At 36.9% G+C, this 19,094-nt stretch overlaps 1 pseudogene; it reads left to right on the top strand.

Moving 5' to 3' along the window:
* The first annotated feature begins 1,282 nt into the window (after positions 1-1,282).
* Positions 1,283-19,067, top strand: LOC114458309 (cilia- and flagella-associated protein 65-like; annotated as a pseudogene).
* The last annotated feature ends 27 nt before the right edge of the window (positions 19,068-19,094 follow it).

Here is a 19,094-nt window from a genome sequence, read left to right as displayed (position 1 = left end):
ATTCATCAAATTTGTAGATAAAAACAATTTTTATTTTGCAAGATCAAGTTTTAAAAAAAAAATAAAGATTTTTTTCCCCCCACCCCCACAGTTTTTTCTAACTGTTTAGCGTTCCGTCCTTGTGGGTTACCGTAGCACGATGTGATTTGTTTACCCTTTGAGTAGCTATATGTGTCACGGGCATGTTTTATTTCCTATTCAGGGAATATATTATTATTATTTTTTTTATTGTAATGTTATATAATATAAAATATGTAGTTATCTGATTTCTTAATCAGAAAATTTAAGCTACTGTGAAGTTGCTGTTCCACTTTTGCTTAAACCTGGTTAAAGCTTGAAATTGTTGAATGACAGAGAATCATTTACTTTTTATTATGGGACTGTTCTATACATTTTAACTCCTGAGGACAATCACAGCAATAAAGTTGCACTTTTGACAATATATCTGATGTCTGCAGTCATTTTTAAGTGCATTGGAAAAGAAAGAAGAAAAAAAAAAAAAAAAATCAAAAATCGAATCAAAACTCAAATTTTTTGTTATCTTAGGCAAAATCGTCCAGCCCTATCTCAAATACACAAATGAAATGAAATGATTCAATATTCACAGGCGGTCGAGTTTTCCCAGTGCCTAAATCACATGAATGACGTTGTTTATGACAGCAGTCAAATAACAATAAATCAATCAATAAATGATAATTATATGTGGATGTACAACCAGGACATTGTTCTTTTCCATCTATAATCTTAAAATCAAACTAGTTCATATTTGACCCCTACACTTTTCCTGTAAATGTCCCTCAATCGTTATTGTATTTCAGTGATTCCCAACCTTTTTTATAACACAAATTAACATATTTTTAAACTGTATTTATTTTTATATTTCTTCCTTTAATACTGCATTTGACTGGATTAATATTTGAGAGAGTGTGTTGTGATTTAATTTTCAAAAATAATTATTAAAAACTAAATTAGATCTATTTTAAATCAGTAAGTTTAAATCAATTACTAAACATTTCGGGCGACCCCACGGTTGAAAAACACTTCCGGATTTCCTTCGTCCACGGGCTGCGCCTTGTTACTATGGTAACCATGTCACTGACAAACCTGAGCAACGTCTGCGCGGTGTGTTGTTCTGCTCGGAACAGCTGAAACTGGCCAGGTTGTCATGGTTACTCAGGCTTAATGAGAAGCTAAAAGCGATATTGATAAATGTCGACAAAAAAAAGTATAATTGCGTTTTGAACGTGTTTCCATTGAACGTAGTTTTGGGCTGGAGCCTCCAAAATCCCGTGAAATCTCATCCCGCGAGACTTCGGTGCAGGAAGACGAGCGCTCCTTATAACACTCCTTTGTGGTTTCACGTCTAATGTGGCAGTAATCATGTAAAAGTTTTTAACTATAACGCTAAGAAATGTCTCGGTCGGCTCTGGTCCACGCGTGACGTGACATGTTTATTCGGAGAGAACTTGTCATGTGACCAGATACGTCACGTCCTGTGAGGTATATTAACGTTGTTTCCTTGGCGCTTTGAAAACATTTCGATATCGCAAAAGTCTGAAAAACCTCCTCGTGAAAGCCTAAAAACTTTTTTTGTGATATTTCAGTGTTTTTTTTCATAATTTGGGTGTTTCCGGTACCAGTTTTTATTGCGCTATTTCGATATTTTTGCAGCTTAATCGACTAAAGTAGGTTTATAAAGTCCTTAAAACAGCCACTAAACATTAACCAGTAGGTGTCCTCAGAGAGTCATGTATGGAAATAAGGTGAGTTACTTCTAATATTGTAAATTTAATGATTGATACAGTGATATTCCTGAATCAAGTGAGTAATTACTGCTTGTTTTATAATACTGCAAATGTATTTACTTATTCAAAGGGCAGAAATATAGGAATTTAATTCTTCTTACTGCTCCTTTCCAACCATGGAAATGTATACATTTGGACTGTGATATTGTTTGATGTACATGGGAACTAGTTTGCAATTTTCGTGAAAGTAAAAAATAAATACATGGATAAATTCAGCTAAATACCTCAATAACAAATTGAGCTTTTAATATTGTAAATATATTTACATATTTAGTGAAAATCCTGTGTGAATGAGCTGATATTTTAAAGCACTTTGTCATAAAAGCTCTATTTAAATCTAGTCCATTTTAACATTCACTTTTTAGTCAGAATTGCCTCATTTTGCCTATAATTCTGGCCGCACGTTGGTGTAATGCAGACATAGGCAACTGGCGGTCCGGGGGCCACATGCGGCCCTGGGTGTAATTTTGCTCGGCCCCCATCACAAAATTATAACTCATGAAGTTGGAAGTTATATGAAGCTTAACATAATACACAAAATGACAGCAAAATGCACAAAATGTCAACAAAAGTACACAGAAACAATGCAAAAAATGATTTTATAAAACACACAAAAGGACTTCAAAGACACACAAAATGACAGAAAAACACACAAAAGGAATACAGTAACACAAAAACACATAATGACTTGAAAAACACAAGGACAAGAAAAAATTGCCATATTGACGAGAAATTAGTCAAAATTATTTAAAAAAACACAAAATGTCTAAAAATTAAAAAACTAAATAAATAAAAAATATACACAAAATTTAAGAACGACAAAGACAAAACCCTTTGTTCTCTTCTGTATTAACGCTCCGATTGGTCATTCTTTTAAATGCTAACATTAATGTTGATAATGTGGCCCTCGGATCAGTTTAAAACTAAACTAAAAAAATAAAAAAATAGGGCTATTAAGCAATTCAAAAAATAAACTAAAGTGTAATTGCGATTAATTGCATTTTTCTACGTAAGATTGAAGCTTGTATTGATGTTATTTATTTATGGAAAGTCGTGGAATCAATGTAATGTAAATCCAAACTAAGACTTTCTTTCAGCTTTGAATGAAAAACAAGTGCGTACAAAATGTTATTTATTTTAAATATCAAGACAAAATGATGCAATTCTGCGACACAACAAACCATTAAAAAAATAAAAATACAACCTGTTTTAAAAATTATAATAATACACTATAAAACAATATAACACCTACAGGTATAGAGCAAATGTCCTGAGGGAACAACAACATCAACAACAACAATGGTGCAAAATCCAAAAACAATGCAAAATAGTGCAATGAAAAGTTAAAATGAAATATAAACGTTTCAGTGCAAGGAAATTTCTACTTTCCTGTTTGGTTTTACTAGAACACAATGTGCAAACAACACAATAGAATTATATAGAATAGAACAAGAATTCAAATAAAATAAATACAAATATGCATAAATATGGACAGATCAGCTGGTTTGGTGACAGATTTTTAATATTTAATTAAGAGAAAACGATGATGGAAAAGGGTGTTTAACGTTTATTATACCTTTTTAAATTATTATTATTATTATTATTAATATTAATTAATTAAGCAGATGACGCCCTAAGCGGCCGCCTGTGTTGCCTGTGGGGAAGGCCGGCCCTGCTTACAGAATGTAACAAAACCAAAGTTTCGGGGTCAGTCAAATCCAAACTGCGTTAGTGGCATGAATGTTTTTTAACAAATTAAACATGTTAAATTATTTGACTAAATGAATGCGTTCATTTTGGCAGCACTAGTAAAAAATGTAGTGTATACGAAGCAGCTTTGACATCTACTACTGTGTTTTTATTCCAATGCTGGGTTTGTATTTGAAGTCATTTCTCTTCTTATGTCCAATTGTACGCGTGGCAGGAAACCATTCGTTTCGCGGGACTGGAAGCTTGTCCTGAGCTGGTGTGGGACAACTGGGAAACTATGAAAGATTTGACCAAAAATGTAGTCGTGAAGAACATTGGAAACGACTTAAAGAAACTACTTGTGAGGTATTCCATCACACGCACACTCACGTGCACCCACATCTCAACCAGAACTCAATGTAAACTGTATCTATTGGTTCTCACATTTCACATTTTCTATGTTGCAGACCACCACGATCCAGTTACTTCTCTGTTCTGACGTCTACAAAACTGATCATCAGCCCAGGGATGTCCGTGTCAATACCAGTGACCTTCAAACCATGCAAAATGGTAACATTCACTAACATTTGCTTCAAATCATCCATAGAGTAGGAGAGTTTAAAGGGATCTTCCACTGTTTTTACAAATGTGGCCTAAAACCTTTAAAGGGGCATAATGTAAGATTTGCAAGCACCACTAGGTGGCGTATTACTGAATAAAACTAACACCTCCACCATATCTGTCCTGACCACTGAATGAACATGTGACAATATTCTCTGCTACCTCCAGCAAATGTTTTTGGGGGTCAATGCGGGCCGATGTATATCGTCAGCTTTACATGTGTGATGCGTTCATGAGTGAAGGTATTGAAGCAGTAAAGTTCTCGAGAAGCGCAGCGTTTATCTGTTTGATGGATGTTTGTTACCATGTCCTAGTTCAGGGACTGCTCTGCTGTAAATAGACTTATACTCACCTAACTGCTGGAAAATAGATACTACAGGTTGGCCCGTCCGGCAATATTTATGAATGTATACTGTATATAACTATGTAGTCTCAAAATAAATCACATATGGCAGGACAGCTAAGGACATGTTTTTAATTTGAAGTATTTCAGACATATTTAAAAGTTGAAAATTCTACTTATTGCACCTTTAAAATGTACTTATTAGTAGATCTATGCCTGACAAAACACATTATTATGCACCATATATTTGCTTTATTAATTGCCTGTAAACAACCCATTGTTTTATATTGGAGTGAAGCATTCAGCCTGATTTTTAGATCATTCTGCAGATTTTTCAGTCAAAATTAAAACTTGTGCTGCTTTCGGTTGCTCTAAACCAACCTTTCTGAAACTGTGAGCTACTTCATAGGCACTGAATAGTCCGAAGAGCTACCAGTTAGAAAAGCACTTCCTAAATACTAAACGTTCACGGTTTCACTTTAACTAAAAGGTAAGGTAATAAGGAAGGCTAGCAGTAAAGTTTCAACATGCAACACTTTATTTCTTCTAATTCATGCAGTTTCATTTTCATTACATTACACATGATCATCTTCCTATTTTACTAGCTACAAACAAACAACTTTTAACTAAATGATTACATGTAACTTGTAATTTACTTGTAATTTGCGCAATGTAACAATTGTCACATTTCGACAATCCACCTGTTTTAAAATGATCATATTATTCTGTATATACCATACCACAACCCATTCACCAAATCTATAAGACTTAAAAACATTTGCGCAATGTTTCAGCAAAAATAAACATTTAAAGATGGTAATTTAATACTAAAACTCTATCACATGCAGCAGTATTTAACTCTAACATCTGCCATATGTATTTATTCACCTTTATAAGTTTGAATTCTGGAAAGTAAATCAGATTTTAAATGGAGCTCATTGGTGACTAGGGCTCCTGAGGGCCCCTCACATGGTCCATGCAGGCTACTAGCTTTTAAAAACAGTGGAGGATCTGTTTAAGAAGACATTTTTCATTTTTAAACAGCAGCAGCACAAGTGTGTTAATACATTTATGTGAAGAGTGTCCCACTAATCATGTCCACACTCAAACATTAGAATGTGTGTCAATGCTGTGCTCTTATCCTTCAGCCAAGAACAAAAGTAAACTCTATTTAAACAGCAGAACGTAGACATTCAAACAGGATGTTTTAACTGTGTGTAACTTTCTGACTGAATTGGACAGTGTGACTATGGGGACACCCTTGATATCTGTGGGAGAGATGGTAAATTCCACGTGAAGCTGTTTGCTAGCCTCTCCTACCATAACCTGGAGGTGCCCAGCTCGGTGACGCTTCCACTGTGTGCTGTTCAGCACAGCTCACATGCCAGTTTCATCTTAAAAAACCTCAGGTACGCATGTTTGTCACCTGTTTGGTTTCTTTTTTCAAGGAGGAAATGACACGTTTCCCATTTTTTTTTCCCATTTCTTACCCGTTTGTTCCAACAGCATACGACAAACATTCTTCCAGTGGAAGAGTGTGACGCCTTTTCAGCTGAGCCCAGAGCAGGGGCTCCTCAAACCATATGAGGAGTGTCTCATCTCAGTCACGTTTCTGCCACAAGAGGCTCTGGCGTACCAAAGACAGTCCATTTGCTGGTTTGGTGATAATGCAGAGAGGGCTAACAAACGCTGCTACGTTCTCCTACAAGGTTTAGGTAAGTTAAAGAGAAACTGAACCCCAAACACACTTTTATCTGCTGAATACAAGTGTTGTTGATGGATCCTAGTCCAACTTTTAACATTTTAGTAAAAGTATTTTCATTTTTGCGTATTTAGTTGAAAAATGTCAGTGATTGCCCTCTTAGGGTTGAACTCCGGCTATTACAATTGATTTTTGCTATTGGCTGAAACGCGTCATTGTGACCATTGTGCGTCACCAACTTTCACTGTTGGCCCCGCCCCTCCTACGAAGGTTGGGAGGAGGAACTAGTTTTCCTTCTTTCTCAGCCGTCAATGGCCACGTTTACATGGGAGCTTTAATTCCTCTTTAAGGCAGAACAAAAGTTAAATCCTTTTTAAACTGACCTTTTAAACACAATTCCAAATTAAACTTCAATTTGAACTAGGTGGCTGGTTTAATCCGATTTTAATTCCGAATTACATCATTTCTCTTTCTTGTGAACACTTAATTCCCCTTTAAGTTAAATCCGGTCGTTCTGCGCACGTGCGATTTACCGCGATGACAACGTAATCCAGGATGGCCACCTGGACTCCAGCCGAGACTATTTAAAGGGAGCTTTGCAATACATTGATATAATGAAAAGAGTGGATGGATGGAAGCATTAACATGCAGACTTTCACACGGACTTATTAAACACACACGGACCTCGGTTAATGCGTTGAACGGAACAGGCTTCACGGGACGGCAGGCACTAGGACCGGGAGGCGGAGTAAATGCGTCCCCGTACTGCGCGTACAGTCTGTAATATCACTAGTTTATCATTGTACCTGTTGTTAGAGCTGCTATCTTTACCAGGGAGCAACTATTTATTCCTGGTTATTATTTCTGGAGTTTACTGGGCTTTATTTCAATTCAAGTCAATTCAATTCAATCCAACTTTATTTATATAGCACGGAATACAACAAAGTCATCTCAAAGCACTTAACAATATAAAATTCATGGTAAGAAAAATAAAGAACCCAACAAGATCCACATGAACAAGCATTTAGCGACAGTGGGAAGAAAAACTCCATTATTTGTTTTTATAACAGGAGGAAATCTCCAGCAAAATCAGGTTGAAGCAGAGCTCTACCTCAACTGGTTGAGGTTAGTGGACAGATGGACGATCAGAACAGGATGGAGTCACAGAAATCAGAGACTAGTTGAGCATGAACCATGACCAGGAACCGCCATCTCCAGGATCAAGATACAGAAACAGAGAAGAGACTGTAGGGCGAGGAGAAGGCACAGGCTGCAGGAAAAACATGACACACTTGTTCCTAGTGGTTGGATTAACATTAATGTTAAACGTCATGTGGCCATCCTCCATGCTCACATGCTTACACTACAGATGAGCTTTTGGTGATTAGCTCCTATCTCTGTGTGTTCTTGTCCAGCTTTGCTTCAAAACTACAATCGAAATAAAGGTTTAAACCGTTCTCATGTGTGGTCTTCTGCTTTATCGCTGACAGCAAAAGGTTTGCTGTGTGTTTTTCCTGATAGACGTGATACGTCATGATCTCCCACTGTCCAATCAGAGCCTTTCCGACCCCTAGACCTAAAGCGGAATTAAATAAAGCCAAATAAACCAGTTTTCCATGTAAACCTCAATTCGGGAATTACTATTTCCATCTAAACACAAAGCAGAACACTTTCATTCTGAATTAGTTCATTCAGAATAACTAATTCCGAATTAAAAACATCATGTAACCGTGGCCAGTGAGCATTGATTTACAGCACCAGTGCGCAACTCCAGACAAAGACACGACGGGTTCAACTTCATTTAAAAAAAAGTCTGACCATAACAACTTATTGTTGTTTTTGACTTATTTAACTGGAAAATGAAGTTTCCAATACAATATTTCTTTACCGTATGTACCATAGTCATATAAAGTATTTTTTTTTTCTACAAAAACTTTATCTTTAAAAAGTCGAGCAATGGAGAAGGAGAATGTAAATCTCACAGATGTTGATGGCGCCTGTGCACATCGTTTGTTTTCGTCTGTTGTTCTTAAAAGCTCAGGGTCTCCACGGTCATGAAATTTCTGGAAAAGTCATGGAATTTAAAAAAAACTGTTTTTCCAGTCTTGAAAAGTCATGGAATAATTGAACTGTTTTGGAAACGTTTTGGATACATAGCCTATTTTATTTTAATGATTAAAATTCAACCTTAGCTATTACTATTAGACGTTAAGCACGTCCCTTAACCCCAACACCTTGTGTTGCACATTGCTTTGGATAAAAGTCTCTGCTATTTGGAATTGTAATCTTATAATTAACATGGTCGACCTTAGTTGTTGTTTATTGTTCCATTCAATAGCTGATGCATTGTTATTTAAAAAATATTGCAAAATGGTTGACAAAGGCAATTGTACGATGCTGTATGATAGATAAGTGATGGACACAACTTGTGTTTTCTGTGTCGCATTGTTGCTACTAACCGTGGCACACTCTGATACCTCTGTTACACTCGTACACTGGAAAGGCACGCTTGTTTTTTGGTAGAATAGATCTTAGCGCTTCAGAACTAAGTCATGGAAATTTGTTGGAAAGTTTTGACAAATCATTGTGGAAAAAGTGTGGGAACCGTGACAGCTCGATTGGTTGTTTTTATCATTTTAGTTTATTTCTTTGGATTTTGCAGCTGTTTGTGGTGAAGGATGGAGGTAGAACTTGACGAGCGTCGGCTTCTCCCTGTCCCTTGTTGAACAAATGTAATGTATTATAATGAAATTTACTTTCTTTATTTCATAGAGATTTCTGTTGAGATTTGTTGTTTTTTGTTCGTTCAAATAAATAAAAATAATTAAAATTTTTGTTCCAGCCTTACTTTAAAGCTAAAAGTTATTAGTTGAATTGGTGAAGGTGATGATGAACGTAGTTAGAGCATTACACATGCTTGGTATATATATATATATATATTATAGGTCCTCCACTAATAAATATTCAGACACACTGTAGAGACAAAAATAATATTTATTCAAAAGACTGATTCCAAGATGCACTTTTCAAATTTGAAAGTTATTATAGGAACTGCAGTAATATTGGAACATACGCACACGCATGCACAAAGAACGCACACAGTCGAGCATTAATTGGGCCGAAAAAAAGAAGAGACCCGTCCCAAGAGAACACGGCGCGAACCCGTCCGACCAGAATGAAGCCGATGTCTCTTTAACCACAAACACATTGCGCGTGTACACGTGCGCGCATGTAGAATGATCCGTTGTGAGTTATAAACATGACGAGCAGCTTCAGGTGCGCTACACACTACGTCTAGTTAAAGCTCTGCTTCTATTGGACGGTTACCGAGAGGGGGCAGCGAAGTGGCGGCAGGGGTCCTTAGGTAAAGACAGGGGCTTCCGAACAGATTGCCTGTATTAAATAGACGGTGTGGCTGATGTATGTATTTCTGGGTTATTCAGATAACGATATGTTGTAAAAACAACCCGTGCACGCCTGGAAGTCCCTTTTGTGTCCAAGTGTGCAACAATTATTACGACGGTACCGATTAAAAAAGGGAAAAAAACAACAGAAAATCCCCCCAATGTTGCTGAAAATGGAGCATAGGGGGCAAAATTACAACGTCGGGGGACCCCTACGCTTAACAGCACTGGCGAGAACCCTGTAAACTATTGAAGAAAATAAATGTTTTGAACATAGACACAAGGAAATCATGCAAATTCTCTCCTTGTGTCAGAATTCTAATGGCCTTGTTGTTTCTTTTGAAAGCCAACGACCCATACCTCCAGCTCAGGAACCTTGGGAACCAAGCACAGATTTCTTCTCTTCACGTTGGCTCTGTGGCGCTTGGACAACCCTCGCAGGAGTCATTTGAGATTTTCAATCCCTCTCTAGTGAGTTTCCCAAGTAGATAGAGTGTTGTTTCTAGTGGCACATGCTTTTATATCTCACACCTTTCTTTACAGGTCACTGCCTCTTTTTCTCTGGTACGACTGTTTGATGAGCCACGTCTGTTTGGATTTGAATTCACTTGTGATGTCACAAAGGGGGAGGTGGAGCCTGGTGGATCTCAGCGCGTCACAGTCACTTACTCTCCTTCTAGTGTTGACTCAAATTCTGTTGAGTTCTTCACTCTCCAAACGAAAGGAGGACTCAACCATCCCCAGATCAGACTGACTGGACACAGCACAGGTGAGGGGGTCACATGACCCAACTGAAGAAACACTATGGCTGTGTTGGAAATGTCATCCTAACGTACTATACTAAGTCTGACATCTAAATGAGTATGTAGTGCGTTCACATTAGATAGTATGGAAAGATTGAGTTGGTGAGAAATACCTAGATGTATACTATATGGCAGTGTTTCTCAAATTGGGGTACCCGTACTCCTAGGGGTACGCAATGGCACTACAGGGGGCACTTGAGAGAGAAAGAGAGGAAAATTAACAAATGAAAACACTAAAAATATGGTGTATAATGTTTATTTTTAGTTAACAATGATAATCCTGCTAAATATTACCAGCACCTCTCAAAACGACAACTAAAACATACAAAATAAAAGAAATATATAATGAATCATAAAAAGAACAAACAAACAACGAATTATACAAACGACAACAAATACACACTAAATGAAAGAAAAATACACATGATCACTAACAAAATACACAAAAATAACAGAGAAACATACAGGACGACATAAGAAACAGACAAACAACAAAACACACAAAATGATCTTGATTAAAACATAAACTGAGATGATCGTGAATGACAACTATAAAAGTAAATCTATTCAGGAGGCATTAAATATGGTCTCATTCACTTATTTACATAGTTAGATTATTTAATATGTGTGTTATCACTCATTCATTCCATCATTATAGTTGTTTTGTCACAGAATTTTGAGCAAAATGTTGTAGTCGGTCTCAGACAATAGGGGGTACTTGGATTCAGAAATAAGAGAAAGGGGGTACAGGGGCTAAAATAGTTGGAGAACCACTGCTATGGTAGTATGCACGGTGGGCACACTAGTCATACTCAACCGTCCCATGATGCATTGCAAGTGCAACGTAAAATAGACCTGGGACCGGCTTCAAGCTAAAAATCTAACATCCCCTTTTCAAAACAAAAGCATCTCTTCTTATCTTCCATTAGGCTCTTGTTTTGAAGTTAACCAGAAGTTTGCAAAGTAGCACAATGGTGGATCTCCAAAAATCTTCTAAATGTCGGAATAAAATGTGTCTACGTGAGTTTTATGAGCACTATACTTGGTTACTTTATCACTTTAAATGTTTTCAGAACTTTCAAAGTAAAGGTGGAGAATCAACAGAGATATTTAGCCTCAGTGGGATTCAGGTTTTTGTTGTTGTAGGTTCCAAATGCATCTTGGGAAACTTGGAAGTATACTTCAGTGGGAACGCTCATCATCCTAATTATACTAATAGTACATAGTAGACAGTATACTGTAGTGTATACTCATTGAGTCTATAGTGTGTAGCACAATAGTGGGACATTTACAACACGGTCTTCTAATAAAAGTTTTCCTCATTAGGTCCCAAAGTGTGGGCGTCGCCCTCTGTGGTGGACTTTGGATGTGTTCAGGAAGGAGAATCAGCTGTAAGAACACTGGAGCTGGTTAACTGCTCAGCTGCTGTGGCCGTCTACCAGTGGGACCTGGACTGTACTGGGAACAGTGTTTTTAGAATGCAGTCAGCTGGAGAAAGTGTTCTCCCACACAGCTCCATCACCCTGCAGGTGGTCTACGGACCCTCACAGCCTGGTGCACATCATAGGAGAGTAGCCTGTCTGCTTCTTCACGGGGTAAGTGGTGAAAATACTGACACACATGAGGGGTGTGCCATCTAAGAACCCTCGCGATACGATTCAATTATTTTACGAATATCACAATTTTCGATTCATCTCCCCCCAAATGAAGAGTTTCTTTTTTTCTCACTTGTGACTATTTCATATTTTAAACCTCTTAAGCCCCAGCCACTTTTCTCTGAAAATCACATACCCTTAACAAATGCTGTTTTTATAAGCTTCTACATGACCTACATGGCTAATTTCTGTTCAGATTGAAGTAGGACCCTTAATGGTTACAGATGATGTGAAATTTGGAAATATATAATACAGAGTCACAATAAATCATGTTTTAATTACGGAAATCTGTAGTCCACCCCAAAAAAACTACAGATTTACATAAAAAATAAAGCAAATTGTCATTGTTGAAGGCTATAAAAACAAAAATAATTCAACTAATGTATGGACCTCAATTGCAGCAATTTTGGTAATAACAATAAACATTAGGCCAAAGATACACATTTTTGTACAAAACAGTTCAGGTGGAAGCCCACTTTACCATAACTGTGCCACAAGTTTGGGAACAAGTGTGTAACTGTAATATGTCAGTCAAACTAATTCCAATCATTGTTAGTTTTGCGTTTGGCCACTAGACGTTGCAGTTTTGCTTGAAATAAACACATATCACATATCGACCAATCAGATTAAACATAATGTACGGCGCCAAAACAGCATTGATTGGAGGTTATTTTCTCAGTTTTAGAGTTCATAAATGTATCTATACTTAGAACATGATATTTTTTTTTCTTTGAATTGAATTCATTGGTTATATTTAATTTACAAAAATAATTTCACATTTTGACAAACCTTTTATTTTTTAAAGATTTGTGGAAAATAAATTAATTTCTTTTTAAGTTTATACATGAGATGTAGTGTGTGCAAGTTAACCGTGGTAAGATTTATCACCAACAAATAAAGGTGGGAGGGTGTAAGTACTGTAACTAGTAACTTTTACTTTGAATACTATTTAATTGAGCTACTTTTTACTTGTACTTTACTGTATTTTATGTATGACTTACTTGTACTTCAGTACATTTTCAATCAAGTAACAGTAGTTCTAGTAGAGTAGGATATATCAGTACTCTTTACACCTCTGCTGAGCAGCATCCACGAGCAGCAGTCGTGTTCCTGTCAGTTATTACGAAATACAATCGTTTTTGAACATTTAAAATCCTTAATAAGTCGATTAATCTAATAATCAATGTATTGGCACATTTCACACACACACACACGAGTCTACCATTCAATTTTTAATTTCAATTTAAAGCAGCTTTATTGGCATGAGAAACAAGTTTACATTGCCAAAGCAAGCGTGACATAGAACGATGTACACACAAAAATAATACATATTTAAAAATACATTTGTGATGTGCCAAACAATAAGATGAAAAAAAAAAAATTTAAATAGTGTTTCACTATACAGTATATACTGTATGTACAACAACAACAAGTGTTATACAAGGGGAAACGGTTATGTCCAGAATTTTACATATATCAATACACACACATATGTGTCCGGTTGTACGCGTACATAGTAACATATTACATACAGTACATGTACACAAAGTATACTCACTACCATTCTCTCACTCTTTGTTTTATAGGAGCCTGTTTTTGTGGATCTGCTCGGCACCTGTCACTCAGAGCTGCAGCAGCCTGTCATTTTGAAGCCAGAACACTTGATGGTGTCCAGGGGACCCGGGAACCCAGAGGGCGCTGGTAATGCCTCACAGCAGAGTTCCAGAGGAAAGTCAGAGGAACAGGACGTGAGTTTCCCTGTAGAGAAGGTAAGTCTACGTGAAGACGAGCTATTGTCAGACTCTCACTAGAAAACAACGATGTGACATAGGGCTGGGCGATATATCGAGATATATCAAGATATATCCAGTTTTCCATTTTGGTGATATGAAAAATTACAATATTGCCTATATCGATAGATATTTTTAGAGCTTATTTTGTATTAAAGTACTCGTATTAGGAGTCGCTTCTTTCACTACTTCTCAGGACAGCATTAAAATTAAAAACACACTTCTAAGGTTCTGGATCTCAGGCAGTGAGATCAGGGTAGGCAAGGTAGGCAGTGCTTACCCAAGGGTGAATTGATATTTTGATTATTTGTTTTAATTATAATAAAATTCCATATCGTGTTTTTGTGTGTGCGCATGTGCAGTCAGTTCCCCAAGATGAAAACCATTTAAAAACCATGCTAGGAGAGTATGGAGGCTATATGAAATAATTGTTTATGTTTCTTTAATGGTGTTTTACGATGTTGATTTTGTTAAATGGCTAAATGCTTGTTCATGTGGATCTTGTTGGGTTTTTTCTTTCTTATTATGAATTTTATATTTTGATAAGTGCATTGAGATGACTTTGTTGGAAATTGCTTTATACAAATAAAGTTGAATCTAATTGAATTTAATTGAATTACCACTTGCCAGCAGAAACATATGAAATTGTCATTGGTGTTGACATTGGTGGTCTTGATTTGGAACGCCCTGCCTACCCTACTCTAGTGGTCACGGCACGTCACTGATCTAAGGGATTATAAATATGATGCCTATTTGACAGGAACCTTGACTGGCATCGCCATATTGTAAAATATCATATGGCCACCTGTGAATATTCAACATTGAACATTTATGACCAAAAAGGTCTTTATTTTACAACATAGACGCCTGACATTAAGGTATCCTTAATTAATCAACTGTTTGTTAATAAATGTGCCTGTGTGGCATTTTGCATCAGCAAATTTAACCCTGAATTTTTTTTATTGTAAGATTTAATTTGAAATAAAATTTTCGAGATTTATATTGTATTGCGCCATTTTGAGAAAATATTTGAGATATGAGTTTTGGTCCATATGGCCCAGCCCTAATGTGACATTTAAATTTTTTCTTCTTCCATCAGGTACACAGAGAAGTTGATAGAACTCCAATGATGTCAACCATGGAAGAGTTTTTCCAAAGCAGCCATGGGTGCATGGATGCTGCGTCTTTGAGCTCGTCTTCAACACTTCAGCATGTGTCAGTGGTTCCAAATGAACTCGTGTTTGATCACAAAGGAAAGCCTACTTCCACCTGCGTCTGCATCACAAACCACAGCAGTTTGAAGCTCAGGTACCGTTCACATCCATCCATCGGCTTCTTCTGGATAAGATCTAGCTCAGAAATCTGTTTTTTCCCACACAACAACATCGGTGTTGCTTTGTTTGTGTTCTAGCTTGGTGTGGACTGTTTCCAAAGATTCACCCTTCTCATTGAATCCCTCATCAGATGAGCTCGCTCCATTAAAGTCCACCTCATTTAAAGTCACATATAACCCAAAGCAGCTCAACACTCTGCATGGAGCCCAACTGGAGTGTTTTGCATACCCTCAGGTAGACATATTGACTTATTAAGAAACTATCGATGCAGATGAAGCAAAGGTATTTCCTCTGTTACATGTGTCTTTATTCATTCTACAGCAGAATGCAGTTACTGGGAAGCAGCAGGTGTGTCTACCCTGGTGTGTCACAGTCAGAGTCATTGGTCACTCGTTCCAGCCCCAACAAAAGCACTTCCTCCCAGTCTGCTCATTGAAACCACCGACAGTGGTAAGGCAAGCTTAGATTTAAATGGAACCTGTAGTGGAAACGTATGTAACAAAAAATGTGTTTAATGTGTTACCAATTAACAAAATATGTGCACTTTTTTATAATAAAAAAAAAAACAAGTTAAAAACACTTTTTAGAACAATTTCGTACCTTGGGGCATAAACTGTGGGGAGTCGCTATTTTGGTTAGGATGTGACACATTTTGATTCCTGTTAGCTGTTGCATGGCAACAGTGTTTCATCGCTTTACAGTTTTTGAACAATGGCGGAATGTAAAGCCAATGGTTGCTATAACAACTATGGATGTAACGATACACTCAATTCCTGATATGATTCGAGTCACGATACTGGGTTCACGATACGATTCTCTCATGATTTATTTTACAAAATGGGACTGTAGACAAATGATGACTGAAAAATATTTCTTAAAAAATACTGTACTATTTTCCTTTTATTTTTCATTGTCAAAAGAATCCCTTGATAAACTATTCAAAACAATGCAAATTAACTAATAATAAATCCTGAATGAAATAAATAAAGGAATAATACAAATGAAGAAGAAGCCTATTAATTTAAATTCTGGTTCTATAATAAACAATGCAAAACTGCTTAATAGTTCTTTTTCTTTTTAAAAGGGTAACAGAAAATGTATTTTATGCCTTAACAATTGAACTTTAAAAAAAATAAACAGTCATTGCACTGTATTTAGGTCAGATATTTGTTTGGACCAGCAGAGGGCGCTGGTAACCCAGTGGTTGGTTAGCATGCACATATTCTTGCAGTGAAGAAGAGATGCTACATGCTAGCAGACAGAGCTAATAGAAAAACGTGACTTTTACAGATATTCACGTAATATTACACATATTCTTTCGGTGCTAAAGGGGTAAGGAATCATTTATGAATATGTTTAAGAGTAGTAGGCGATTCTGCCTGCTTCTGGACAAGAGAAGGATAAATATATAGCGCCCTCTGTTTAAAAAAAGTACTGCGATTCAATTTTCAGAGCATCGATGTGAACCGTGATACCTATGAATCAATTTTTAACTGCCTTACGATTAATCGTTACATCCCTAATAACAACAACTCTGTTTTTGCGCGTTTCCACTGGGAAAGATTTTATTTAATCCTCTCCTTACATACAACCTGGATGCTGCACTTTTATCACTGATGGAGTGGTGATTCACGGCTGCTTAGCGCTGAGAGCTAACAGAAATACTACACTTCCCACAATGTAAACAGACCTGTTACGCCTCTACCTCCCACAATGCATCATTTATTTAAAGCCATAAGCCATGCCGATAAACGAACATGCGTCATGCCTTGACCAAAATGGCGCCTCTCCATAGTTTATGCACAAAGGCATAAAAGGTTCTAAAAAGTCATTTTAATGTGTTTTTTATAAAAAGGTGCACATATTTTGTTTATTGGCAAAACATTGAACACATTTTTTTGATATGTACATTTTCATAACAGCTGCCCTTTAAGCTTCACAGTGATCCTTCCCATCATGCTCCTGACTTTATTAAAACTTACATCACTATGATCACATACAACCTCACTTTATTGTTGCTTTAGGTGTTTCCACCCATGAGTGCCACTTCCTACATGACAGTTCTTCTTCAGAATGACGACGCTGGTTTGCCCCTCACATTTTGTCTGGACCACAACTCAAACCCAGCCTTAGCAGAATCCGTGTCGGTGGTACCGAGCTGTGGATTTATTGAACCAGCAGGTCGTCAAATCCTCACAATCAGGAGCACTCCAACAGAAGACAGTCCTGTTGAGGGATCTGATCTAACGCTGAGCTCAATGCAGCTGCTTTCACAAAGGTACACATTGTGCTCACAATCAGGTTATAAATTATATTTCATGTAATTTCAACAAATGGCCCACGCACTTCGGTCTCAAAAAATTCTGAAATGTTTACTGATTGTTCCGTGATTATTCAATTTGCACATGAATACTTCCAATATCTTAGGAACTACATCACATAGGAAACTTTGATGAAAAGAAAATGTAGTGTAGTAAAAGAGCTCCACCTACTCTCTCACAATATACAAAAACATCTGCTATACGTCCTATCTGGTGGACATGCCAGCTCCTCAAAATTGGAAAAAGTGAGTGTATTTGGGTCTGGAACATGTTTGGTCCTTGTTTAAACATCTTTACATATGCCTCAGCTCCATGTAATTTGATCATCTTTGAGCTATGAACATAGACTGTTCACATCACTAATGATTAGTCACATATATACATTGGTTCTTGGGTGACACGCTCTTGAAATCTGAAAAAAAATATTTGTTTTTACTATTTTTATTGGCCCTTAACTGTTTTTTTTCGGGCGTTTTTTTTAATTCCTACTTTGTGAGGCACAGCTTCTCTTGATGAAAGCATATGGTAGTATTTTTAAGGAAAAAGCAACCAAAAAAGTAGAAAATGTAGAACATGAGAAATTTGTTCATAATAAATTTTTCTTTTCAAAAATAAATGTCTTTCTGATGCAATGGGTTTTAACTTTTTATTTATGTTATTAGTGGAAAAAACGAATAAACAATAAATGATTATATGACAGAGGTTGCTACAATCGCCTCATGCAAATCATTTTCAATATTCAAGAGTAGTAAAATAGCTCCAAAGTTGGGAAGAAGAAATCGCATAAAATCATCCCATGAAAGAGTAATATTTATACTATAAATTAAAACATAAATCAGATATTTTTTCTTTCATTCCCTCATGCAGTTATGGCTTATGGGCCAATGAAAATTGTTTAAAAAAGTATTTTTTTGGAATTCAAGAGCATGTCACCCAAGAACCAATGTATATATGTGACTAATCGTTAGTGATGTCAACAGTCTATGTTCATAGCTCTAAGCTGCTCTAATTACAGGGAGCTGAGACATATGCTAAGATGTTAACTGAAGGACCAAACATGCTCCAGAACCAAACTCACTTTAACGGAGCTGGCATGTCCATCAGATAGGATGTATAGCAGACTTTTTTGTATATTCTGAGAGAGTAGGTGGAGCTGTGTTACTATACTAAATTTCAGTTTCCTATGTGATATAGTCCGTGAGATATTAGAAGCTGAAATAAGGACAAGCAGAACTCAACACTTACTCCACTCACTAAATTGGCCATATCTCAACAAGTATTCATCAGTCAAACTAAAAATTGACAGTGTGCCCTGAAAAATCATGTAACAATTGGTAAAATTGTCAGATTTTCTGAGACCGATGTAGGATGTCTTGAAAATGTGTTGAAATGTGATAGAATGACTCTATAGTAAACTTCACATTTGAAACGTTTCCCTCTTTCACAGGAGCTGAGGGTTGTCAGTGTTGTAGAAAAGCCACGTGTGTCTCTGGAAAGCGGCTCCACTCTGTGTTTCCAACCAACAGACGTCGGCGCACAAACCGAGCGCACCCTTCACATCAGGAACCACAGCTGTCTACCCACCAGGTCTGCTCACTGACTCTGGTTTCCTCACTTCTGACATTAT

This window comes from Gouania willdenowi (assembly GCF_900634775.1).
Source record: "Gouania willdenowi chromosome 24 unlocalized genomic scaffold, fGouWil2.1 scaffold_320_arrow_ctg1, whole genome shotgun sequence".
Lineage (NCBI taxonomy): Eukaryota > Metazoa > Chordata > Actinopteri > Blenniiformes > Gobiesocidae > Gouania > Gouania willdenowi.
Note: the sequence above shows the minus strand (reverse complement) of the source record. Positions and strands in the feature narration are given on the sequence as shown.